General features: G+C 42.9%; 1 long non-coding RNA gene across 2 annotated transcripts; it reads left to right on the forward strand.

Annotated features, from left to right (window-relative positions):
• Nucleotides 1-7,300: 7,300 nt before the first annotated feature.
• LOC142048361 (uncharacterized) lies at nt 7,301-11,711 on the forward strand. Of its 2 annotated transcripts, none has more exons than XR_012657459.1 (3): nt 7,301-7,655; nt 7,749-7,833; nt 9,697-11,711. It is a non-coding gene; the product is annotated as an uncharacterized LOC142048361 (long non-coding RNA). The 2 variants fall into 2 exon arrangements; XR_012657460.1 differs by having other exon boundaries at nt 7,460-7,639.
• Nucleotides 11,712-12,115: the final 404 nt, after the last annotated feature.

Consider the following 12,115-nt stretch of genomic DNA (forward strand, 5'->3'; position numbering starts at 1 on the left):
AGTTCATATAGAGAGAACGAAGGAGATCCAACTCACCGGGTCTGGAGAAGTGTAGATGAAGAGCTGTCGTCGATGAAAATGGAGCGTTCAGAGCGCTCTTATATACCTCTTCAGACCACCAGTGGGAGGCGAGCCATGGTTTGCGCAAGAGCTTCCTACGCGTTGCCAAACTATGTTTTGCTGTATGGATTATTTCTTTAATTGTTCTAATTGTTCTCTTAAGTGATGTGATCATGACATTATTCTTAATTCCAAGTCATCTTACAAGCACCCTTTTTTAAAAAAGATGTCTTTTTAAAATTGTGTTTTAAACACAATTATACACCTTGTGTTTTATTTTCTACTCCAACCCTGACAAAGTCACCTAGCAGCTTATATTGACCCTGGCCCTCACCCGACTTGCAGCTGGAATGAGTCTAGATGCATGTGAGGTTTATATCGAGCTGATAAACAGGTTTCATATGCAATATTCCATTTTTCTTCTTCAAAATCTAGGTTGCAAGTAGTTGGGAGGTTAATAGAATTGCTACTGATTGCCAGTGGTGATAAAATGTGACGTACAGCAGCAGTGCCTGGGGTTCTTCATGTAAATTGATATTTCTCAACCCAAATGTAGGAAACCAGGAAGATTCACATTAACTGAGGGTTAATGAAGAATTGCTGACTAGCAAAACTGTCAGATCAAGGGCTGCCCACTGATGCCTGACAGGACTCGTTCACATTCTGATGCAAGATCTTAACCATATAAGCTTCCTGTGCTCTGTTTTCTAATCGGGCTTGAAAACACCAGAAATTTGGTGATATAAATTACATAAAAATTAATCATAAACATTATAATGGTATAAACATTATACTTAGGATGATAAGCGGAACATGCTGAAAACCCAACCGATTAGATTCAGGTAGGCTGCAGTTGCTGTCCTCCAACAGCTATGACTGAGAGCCAAAAGTCTAGAATTACTTTAGTTTACTTTGATTTAGAAACAAAACATTTAAGTTGGGTGTTTGATATCGCTGGCACTAATTCACCTGATGTTTGTCTGTTATAACCACACAAAAATACTGATCATATCTAATGTTCTCACTATGTTTCTGGTTTCTGATAAAGGAAATTTTGGTTAAGATATCTCTTCTTATTTATGCACGTGTATCTCTGTCTCCTAATATATGAGGCTTATAAGGAATATTCCAGGAACGCTGCTGTGGATTTCTTGAAAAAAACAGTCCTTGTCATTATTAAGATGCTTTTATTTCATTTGAGATTAAGTCATCTTTATACACTGTACATGCATCCATTCCATAGCCAAAAAGACTTTTCAGGGCATGGTTTAGGAGACATGGTGGTGTTGGGTTTGATAATCCTAGAGGTCTTTTCCAACCTTAACGATTCTGTGACTCTATGATTCTTTATGTCAAGTGATGCCTTCTGGACAGTGTGTCTTGTAGAATATTGCAGCTCTCCTGAAAGGTGACAAAAGGAGAAGGATGATAATAAAATTACTCCATGTTCTCACATGGTGCTTCTTTCTACCTACTTGAATGACAGTGGGCATTTAATTAAGCACTTCTGAAAGCAGTTACTTGGGTAGGTGTTAAACATGCCTAAAAAATGACCCCTCCCATCCGAGGAGCTATACAGATTAAATCTGCAATTTTCCCAACTCTGCGCAACTCTAAGTTTAAATGGAATCTTCTGCAGAATAGAAAATATTTCTCCTGACAAAGCCCAACTGATGCTTTTGTGTTGCTTAAGGGAAAGACTGATGTCCTGCTAAGCAAAGGGAGCTCAATCCATGACCATTGCAATTCAAAGGAGGTTAGGAGGTGGCAATAGTCATAAAATGGATATAAAAACTATCTAAGGATTAAACTAAGACAAAGGGTGTGTTGTGCATATTATATGCTGTGGAGCTGATTTACTAACCATTATCAGTTATCAAAACAATTATTACAATTAGAAGTAGCTTATACAGCAAAATGTTTTGCTGGCTAACTATTATGCCCCATGTACGAAAGTGCGTTGCATATCCTGGCAGCAGTCCGAAGGGTTATATAAAAGCACGGCATTTCCTCCAAGTTTACCGACAACTCCTCTTCAGTCTGGTTTTCTCTGTGAGCCCGGTAAGTCCTCTTTCTTTAAGTTCCTTCATATGAACCAGGATGTTGCTATTAGTGTTTAACTTGGGAATGAATCCTGCACTCTGCAATGACCAGCAATATCAGTTTTGGTTTATTTCTTAAGCAGGTAAGCTTTTTGTAGCCGTTCAGCAGCAACCGCTGGTAGATGCAGGTCTTATAAATGTGAAGCTGTGTTCTTCCAAACCACAAAGGGAAAGTGTCAATTAAAGCCTGTTAATTTGATAAGGAGGTTGCAACTTAACAATGTACAGCTTGGTATTTTGTTATAACACATGTATACACACACACATATATATATGGGAAGAATCAATGTTGTTTCCTGTTTATAACTACAGGGTCCGTCAAACCTGTTTCCAAAAGAACCTGATAGATGAGATGAATAAATTAGTGATTTGTCCTTAAGAGAACTAGAGGTTAGCAGTGGAAGACAATAAGATAATACTCTCAGGATGAAGACAAGTAAAAGATGCTTTAGAGCTGTATATTCCTTACTGACAGCTACACTGTACTGTGAGAGAAGTGGTATTTGTGTCTGTATTATTTAGCTTTAACAATGCTGAAGAACAATATTTCATCCTGGAGTAAAGCTTGATATCTCCACAAGATTAGATCTCGTATTTATAAGAAAATTCCTTCTATCAGGAAACATACAGATTGTGCCATGACGGCAGTTGTTTAAAGGCACAGAATTGCATATACAGTTTACTTTTACTCCCTAACGTGTGCTGCAGGTTTATCTACGTCACAAAAGATGTCATCAGGACAGCTCCTGAGCACTAGATGTTCCTCACCCTGCGAGGTGATGTGCCCCCGGCCATGGGTGAATGCCTGGAATGAGCCCTGCGTCACCTCCTGCGGAGACTCCAGTGCTGTGGTGTACCCCCCACCCGTGGTCATCACCTTTCCAGGGCCCATCCTCAGCTCCTGCCCTCAGGAGAGCTACGTGGGCACCGTGCTCCCAACGCCCATTGGGGGGTTTTCAGGGGGAATGGGCTCTACTGAATCAGGGGGTTCATTTGGTTCTGGGGGTTCATTTGGTTCTGGGGGTTCGTATGGTGGGGGCATGTTCGGAGGCGGCAGTTCCTCAGGAATGGGGGGCATGTACGGAGGCGGCAGCTCCTCAGGAATGGGGGGCATGTACGGAGGGAGTAGTTCATTTGGCTCTGGGGGCTCATACAGAGGAAGCAGGTCATATGGGAGCTCCTACAGAGGCTCCAGCTCCTACAGCGGCGGTCTGGGGGGCTCCTGCGGAGGAGGCAGCTCCTATGGTGGGGGCTCCTTCGGGGGAGGCAGGTCCTTTGGTGGGGGCTCCTCTGGTTACAGGAGGTACGGCAGCGGAAGCTGTAGCTCCGGTTATTTCTGAAGGGGCAACATCTCACACTCCAGCAGCCCTGGGCTGTGCTGACCTCTCAGGGGAAGCTGCAAGCCGGTGATGTCCAAGCGATCGACTCCACTGGCACGCGTGGAGCTCCATCACTTCCCAAAGCCCTGGGAAACGCCCTTTGTGCTCTGTGTGACTGTCTTCACCAAATGTATCCCCTCCTTCCCTGTCATTAAAGCTATGTTGCATTCAAACTCAACTCTGTTTTTTTTTGCCCCTTGTAACTCATGTTTTCAAGTAATTAAGCAATGGCCCTGAGGAATCTGGTAGTGTCCTGAAGGAGAATCAGGCCCTTTTATTACATTATCCCATTGTGTTTGATGGGGGGAATGTAAATTTTGCACCACCTCCTTTAGTATTTGCTAGTAGTGTCACCTGGCATAGACTCAAATGGGTAGATCAGCTGATGTCTTCCTCGAAGTATGACCTACCGGCAGACATGCTCCTCTTGAAAACAGATACATACAGTAACAGTTTTAATTAATGGCAATGTAATAATTCTTTCATGTGAAGGTCTCTGGTTTTTAGATTTTTCTTAAAGAAACACTGAATATTTGGATTTGTGTGCACACATACCCTTCAGCTCTCTCTTGACTTGGTGCTCCCTGCTCCTCCTAATTGTTATGAAGATGCTTTCCCGTAACAACATGACTCATCTTCATGAATCTGGTTGGACTGCTCTGCTGACTAACATCAAGCACCTGGATGTGTCTGTGTAAGACCTAAATGTGAATAAGAGAAAAGACAAAACCAGAGTTACAAAAATAATGAATACGATTTGCTCTTGTCTCTTCCATGCCTCTGAGGGTCTGGAAAGGCAATGGAGAGAAAAGCAAGGCAAAAACAAGGAGTTTCTCACAGACTCCACCTGCAACAGTGGCAGGAAGGTGAGTCACAGGGCTGTACCCAGATTTTAAGAAAAATGGGAAGAAACACTTTTGATGCCAAAAGTAGCTACACTAGTTAACTTGAAGCTGTCTACTGTGTTTATATGGACTGTAGTCACAATTGAAATGTCAATATAGACATAACAGTACAGTTTATTACATAATTGTATAGCCTTCAATTTAATTTTTAAAAAAATTTAGTCAGAAATCTTGCAATATCTTCTTTTATTCTGGCATGTATGCACATAAGGTTTTCTTTCTCTCACACTATTTGTGCTACTCTCTCAATTGGAATGAAAACAGGGAAGCGGCAGGTTTTGAGACTGGGTGCTGGTGCCACATCTTTACATCACAACAGATATTTTGTAATCTTGTGCCTACAGACTTTTTGGCCAGTAGGGATCTTCTGCGCAATATGAACCAGAAAATATTGCCCAATAAGTTCTCTATTCCATAATTTCTCTTTAAACTACCATCTACCTTTTGACTGAACACCCACTTTTGATTTGAAGTCAGTAAGGAATCACTCATCTGTGCCAAATTATTCCAATGGTTAATTATATTTATAATTAAATGCTTGCATGTTCTTCCTTCTCTAATTAAAGTGTTTCCTAATTAGAGAAATCTCCCCCCCCCCCCCCACCCCGCCTTGCAGTTACTTGCTTTTGCTTAAGTCTCTTCTTGGTCTTACTTCACAGCAACCACCCAGCACATTTGATTTGTTTGTTTTAGAGAGGCTCAGAAGAAGGAATATAAAATTATAAAATGTTACTTCAAGGAGAAAGGCAATAAAATCCCCTTTATTCAGTGGAAAACCAAGAGACAAAGTCATCATCTTATATTGCAACAAAGAAGACTGAGATTAGTTTTAGGGAACCAAAACACCCCGATCTCCATTTGCAGGAGCAGCCACGTGCTGACAGATTTGCAAGTGAGATGATGGAATCCCAGGAACACTTTTAAGACCAGCTTAGACAAATACCTTCCAGGAATAATTCAGGGAAGAGTATAAGCTGGGCAACCTCACCAGTTCTCTTCCTCAGTGATTTCCTATAATTCTGTTTTTTTCCAAATAATTTTTTTTTTGAGCCCTCGGTGTTGCTCACCACCATTTTTGAAGAATGTTCACCTTGTTGAGCAATTCATATTCATTTCATTTACCTGTTCACAACAGCATTTGTTACTTCACCGGTTTGAAGGCAAATCCTTTACCAACAGCAGTTGTACAACTACTTCCTTAGCACTGATTTTATACATGTAAATAAATAAATATATGTAAGAGAATAAATGCATGTACGTATGTGAAAGTTGGGCACACCCAAAAGCTCCCTCTGGAGCTGTGCTGGGTAAGTGAGCTCATGCCAGGAGGGTGAGAGTGGCTCTTCCTTCAGGCCCGCTCCTGCCATGGGGTTTCATGGGAAATGCCTCTGAGTCAGAAACATGGCAAAGAATGAAGAGCTGAAGCTGGAAGTGCCAATTAGACAGCCAAATACAGGACAAATCCTACGGGAGGATGCTGCCCTGCGAGCAGGAGGAGTCATGGAAAAAATTGCCTGGCCAGGTTGGCACAGCTGAAAGAAGCTGGAGATGAATACCAGTCGCTCCACAGTTTTCCAAGGCTGCCGGAGGTTGATGTGTCTGGCTGTGTCTATAAGAACAGCACCTGACAGATACTATTCAAATACTCCTTGTGGCACGTCCCATCTCCCCTGCATTGCTCCGGAATGGTGGGGAAAAGTTAGGTGTGTAGCTCTGTCTGGGCAGCAGTTCTGGTTGTCACCGTGATCTTGGCACCTGTCAGCCCAAACAGAGTGTACATGCATGCATTGAACAGTTCCTGGGTTCATTTCCCTTCCCTCATCTCTGTACATATAAAACCATTTTTGCTTATTATTGTTGCAATTTCTATGCTATCAATTATCTCTTGGAAGCAGAGTGATTTTAGAGGATCCTCTAGGCAAGAACACTTATTGGAAATGTTCTGAGGAAATGCTTTCAGATAGTTTTGCAAGCACTCACTAATGTTTTATACATGCAAAGTATTGTGGTGTTATGATGTTAATAACAGGCTGCCAGCGTTTAACTCCCCAGTATTGAATCATAGCGTCACTTCAAAATATATATGTCAGGGTCACCCATGTGAGTCTCTGAATCAGGCAATGATAAACACCTTGGGAATTTGGATCCCTTTGGTTTTCTTTTTTGATTAAAAGCCAGCTCTGCATTTGTTATCCTAATCATACTATTTAAATCAAGTTGGCCAAATATTCACCTTTCTAGATCAGGGCGCATTTGCTGATTTAAATAGTATTATATTGTCTGAGGGGGCTGGGTCTGTGCTTCAAACATGGCATGAAATGCTGCTTCATCACAGCAGGTCTTAGTCCTCTGTATCGCCAAAGCCCTCCTGAGCAATTGTAAATACGTCAGTTGCTTCTCTTTTCCCCGTCCCACCTGTACGTTTCATGGGGAACGACCGCATTGCTTGCTTTGCCAGAGCATTGCTCACCTACCTTCAGTTTCCCACAGAGCTCTTCTCCACAGTCATGAGCATTTTTCTGATGCAGCTGTGACCAAAACCACTGTGAAAGGGACTGGGGGTAGAGTGATTTATTCCTAACCAGACCGAGCAATTCCTAGATCCCTCTCATCATCCCGCTTTAACCAAAATGAGCTTTCTCCCCTTGTGTTTCTTCCTGGGCTTGGCCAGGAACCTTATTGCAGAGGAGGAGACCTTTCGTGCTCAGCTGGGGCTACGGCAGCCACGTCAAGCCCGTGCACTGCATTATATTCTTGCCTTGGAAGAGGCTTGAACATCGAATGAGGAGCCAGGCCACCGTGGGCTGTGCTGTGCTCTGCTAGGAACGTCTCTCCAAGGCAACCCTGACACTACAGTCATGCAGTGGCTGCAGTTTCTGTAAACACGTCCTAGCGAGCTTTAAACTAGGAAGCACACTTACTACTAATACTAGGTTAAGCTCTTATGCATTCTTGGAGGTCATGATGTCAAGCAAGGAAAACAAAGTCCTGTTTCGTAAGGAACTGCAAGGCTGAGTCCTGCAGAGCCTCTGAGCAGCGGCAGCTCTGACAGGGCTCCCATGCAAGCCGGAGTTCAGTCCCGCGGGCTGCCTTCACACCACCACGGCTGCAGGAACGGGTCTGGTGCTTAAAACCATGAAATGAAAGGAATCCGGGGCTGAGACTCTGCAAGTCACGTGCTGCTGAGAATAGGGTAATCAACACAAACAGTAAGCAAAACAATTACTGTAATTACATGTCAAATTTTGTTTGGGGAGTAATGGAACCTAATGCACAAATATGACGTTGTTTTCTTGCATCAGCCTGGTGGTCCAGGAAGGTATATAAAACCATTCATGATTCAGCAACCTTCCAGCAGGTTCTCTTGACTTCTCCTCGGTGAACTGAGTAAGTTGGATTCTGATACAACTTCTTCTTCCTTAAAAAAATAAAGAAGTATATATTTTTTTAATTCTTTGCATTTACTTCAGGGATGAATGTTGGATTAATACTCTGCGATTCTGTACAATATTCAGGAGTTTATTTTCATGAAAGACTAATTTGCTAATTATTCGTTCAGAGGCACTGGTGGATTGAGGTTTAAAAATACATTTGAAATCCAGATAATGTTAAAAACATCTACTTCCATTATTTTATGGAAATGTAACGCGCATAGCCTTTAGGTAGCCTTAAAATATCTTAGGCAGCAGTATAGATCTGGCAGTGCTGTTCTGACCTTGTGGCTTCCAATTTTTATCTGATTTTGGACAGAGGTATCATGTGTAAATGTTGAGATAGGCTATATAAATACTGAGGTGGCAAGATAGCTGCAGTCTCCTTTCGGACTGGAGCCGGCTTTTGGGACACAGCATCTCTGTGGATGTGGCCCTACGGGGTTCCTGGTCTGACTTTGGAAATGCCCCACCTGGGACCCTCTTGGGCACTTGCTGACAAACTGAACGGCTAGGGCTTTCCTAAATCGTCTCTCAGTAAGCTACACAGAAGAAACGGGACCCTGGAAAATGTCTACTTAAGGCGTATATTCCTTGGGATGTTGCTTTGGGTGTTTTTGCTCTGTTTATGCAAAGCAGAGGTCTTAGGCAAAACATTCAACAGGTTGTGTGAGAATATATTATCTACTGTAAATGTTTTATACTATATATTATGTGTTCGGGTCTGTTTTTCAGCTATCCATTTTCTCTGGCTTTATTTTTGCGGAGGGATTTGCAGGTCAAGCCAAGAACATAGAATTAATGGATGTAGTAGAATGAAAGGGTGGGAACCTGAAGACAGTGTCTGGATTAGGGTTTAAGGTCAGGAGAAGTTTAGGTGAATCATGGGTATTCTGGCATTATGTCTAAAACAACAGAAGAAGAAAAGAATCTGAGAAAAATTGCTTGAGTCAAACTGAGCCCCACCCGGGCTTTTCTAACATGTAGCTCAGTTAGAAAAAAAAAAAAAGTCATCGCCTTGGTTGAAACCAAAATATTCCATTTAATCTGAAACAACAGATTAACTAACTCCTTCATTTGGTGCTTTGATTTGGCATTTGGATAAGTTTGAAATGACATCCTGAAATGTAGTTTTATGACATTTTTCCAAATTACCTCCCCACCCTTCAGTTTATTTCAAAAGAAAGATGAAGGTGTAGAATTTAGTCCAGGTTTGTGAACAGTTTTACTCTCTCTGAAATTTAAATTTAGGAGTCCTGCTTTCAGGTTTTTGCTGTGCTTCAGCTTTTCCTTTGTGATCTTGCAAAAGACTTATTTATTTTCCAAGCAAGCTTGATACTAAATATGCTGTATTAAAGCCACCTGTTACAAACTCATTGCACTAAAAACACAGTACTTGGTATCCTTATGGGATCGACTCCCTCATGTACAACATAGGGATTACATACCTCTTTGTGCCTTTTGCCTGCTCAGCCTGGAAAATATGTGAATTTGGTAGAGTAAAACATCTTGTGTTTTCCATTCCTGCAATGCTTGGTGCTATATTACCCTAATTTTACTGAACTCCACCTCTGGAGCGCAAATTACATGGAAGAAAGTAGATGTTACTTAAGCACCAGCCCCAAAGAGGTTATTTGGCATCTGCAGGAAGAGCTCTGAAAGGCCATGGACGAGAAGAGCAAAGCAAAGCAGAACAGGATGGGTATCAACCTATTCACCCACTTGTGTCCTTTCAGGGCTCACCTTAGCTTAGCTCAAGTGTTGATCCTGTCCTACCAGCTCCTTTGGTTTTATATTCACTCTTTCCTGTACCTTGCAGGTCTACAGCACAGCTAAACGATGTCCTGCGAGAAAACTCTGTGCACTGAGCCATGCTCTGTCCCGTGCGACGTGAAATGCCCTGAGCCCCGTGCTGCCGCCTGCAATGAGCCCTGCGTCATCGCCTGCCCCGACTCCCGCGTGATTATATTCCCACCTCCTGTGGTTGTGACCTTCCCAGGACCCATCCTCACCACCTACCCGCAGGAAACTATTGTGGGCTCCACAGAATCAGCTGAACTGGCTGGCGCGTTAGAGTCCGGCGTGGGGATTGCTTCGGCGCAGAAGGGTGCTGAGTGCCTGGAGCCCTGCATCGATCGGTGTGCCCCGCAGATCGTGACCAAGTGCGAGCCCCAGTGTATTCCCCAGTGCGCTCCCCCGTGCACTCCCAAGTGCGCTCCCCCGTGCACCCCCCAGTGCGCTCCCCCGTGCGCTCCCCCTTGTGCTCCCCAATGTGCTCCACAGTGCGCTCCCCAATGCACTCCCCAATGCGCTCCCCCGTGCCCTCCCCCGTGCGTGCCGGAGTGCTCCTACACCTATTCCACCCGCTGGAAGCATCCTTGCCAGAGGGGCTTCTGTAAGATCTAATCCGCTTAAAACAAAGAATAGTCACGGGAAAAGAACAAGCAAAGAAGTGAAAGAATAAGGCATGTGATTTACAGGCATGGCTACCGGAGAGGGAAGCACCCCTGAAAACCAGGACCCTACATTTAATTCCTATATAGCGCTTTAGCTTAGATTAATGCTTTCTTTATTCTTGTGGCTTTGCATCTTACATCTGTGCTTTTAACTTTCTCTACCCAGTTTGACATTGACGTGGTTTTAAAACAAAAAACATATAGGGATTTGCATGTCGGACTCAGCAAGAATGAAGAAAGTGAGCATTTGATGAAATGTGTCACACTGGAATGGGTAATTGGTTTTAGCTTTTCTTGTCTCTAGAAATATGCTTTTTCTAGTCTGCATTATTCTATCTGCAAATGTTTACTCCCCTTTGCATTTACATTAAAATGCTGCTGCATTGAAACATTGGCCTTCTGAATCTCCTTTTTCTGCCGCTACTTGTTTGCAACGCTCTCTTGTTGATGTTCAGCCTTGTATAGGGGAATGGAAAATGGACTCGAGACTCTTCCAAGGCCACTCAAAACTTGATGCCCAGGTAAAATTAAGGATCTGATTCTGCTCTGTAGGCCTCTGTGCAAAAATGGGATGTCAGCCCTATAACCCAGGTCGCAGTCTGGAAACCAGTGAGCAGAAGTCCTATTCATAGAGAAATGTGTTTCTGCATTTTCTAGGAGTACACCTCTAGATTATAGCAAAATGTTTATTTTTAGAGTGTCCTGTTCCAACTCATGACCAGCTACATTTGGAGGTCTTCTTTTCAGTAAACAAACCAAACTGAGCCAGATTCAAGATATTCTTCATATTTCTGCATGAAAGCTTTTCCAGCCTGCTTTTGCAAAGAACTCTTTTTCACACGTGAGTGTTAACAGTCACACATGGACCTGGAGCACTAGCTTCTTACTTGCTCCTGGATGTCCTGGTCAAAGCCCCAGGTGCCTACGTCTGCCCAGCTGGTGCCAGCAGTGGGTCCCTCTAGGCAGACGTCATTTACGACATCAGGTGTGTCCTGCTCATGCCAAGCAATTTCAGACAGTGTTTTTATACTAAAGATTATGTTAATTTCATTCTTCCGTAATGGCTACGTACATGTGTTTGCTTAAGTCACGGTCTTTTGGTGCCTAGGAAATACCTTGTCATTCTTGCAATTATACCCACCTAGAAATATCCCAAGGCTTCCGTAGAACAAAGGGAGTCAGGGTGCTTTACAAACACACTCTGATGTATTACACATGTAAAATGGTATGTTAATATAATGTTAATAGTATATTACTTGGGTTACATTCCCCAGGACTCTGTAATACCTCATTTGGAAAAAAAGGTCATGATTTCACACACATTTATCTCCATATCTTCTCAGGATTTTTTTTCTAGTAAACTGATAATTTTCACTACAAAGTTGCTTTTCTGTTGTTTTATAATGACACTTTTCATGTAAATGTTCAAGACACAGGGCTGTTTCCAATCAGCCTGAGTTCGAGACAGGGGCTCACAAAATATGTTTGGACCTCTCAGTTCCAGAAGTGCAAGTTCACTCTCCAGGTGGCCACATTTTAAAACAAGCTGGGATTTTTTAACACTTAAAAATCCCCAGAGCAGGTTTTTTCCCTCTGTTGACTAGAGTTTGGTAGTTCAAAGGGCGACAACACCAGCAGCCTAAGTGTTTTTATTAGGGAAACCAATCAGATAGCCACCCTGCCAAGCCCCAAGCTATCAGGCTGGAAAAACTTAATGTTGTGCAGTCACACTAGCAACATTGACCTCCCAGCTCCCCACCACAAATCCAGATAATCCTAGAG

The sequence above is a fragment of the Phalacrocorax aristotelis genome, chromosome 25, assembly GCF_949628215.1.
Source record: "Phalacrocorax aristotelis chromosome 25, bGulAri2.1, whole genome shotgun sequence".
Classification (NCBI taxonomy): domain Eukaryota; kingdom Metazoa; phylum Chordata; class Aves; order Suliformes; family Phalacrocoracidae; genus Phalacrocorax; species Phalacrocorax aristotelis.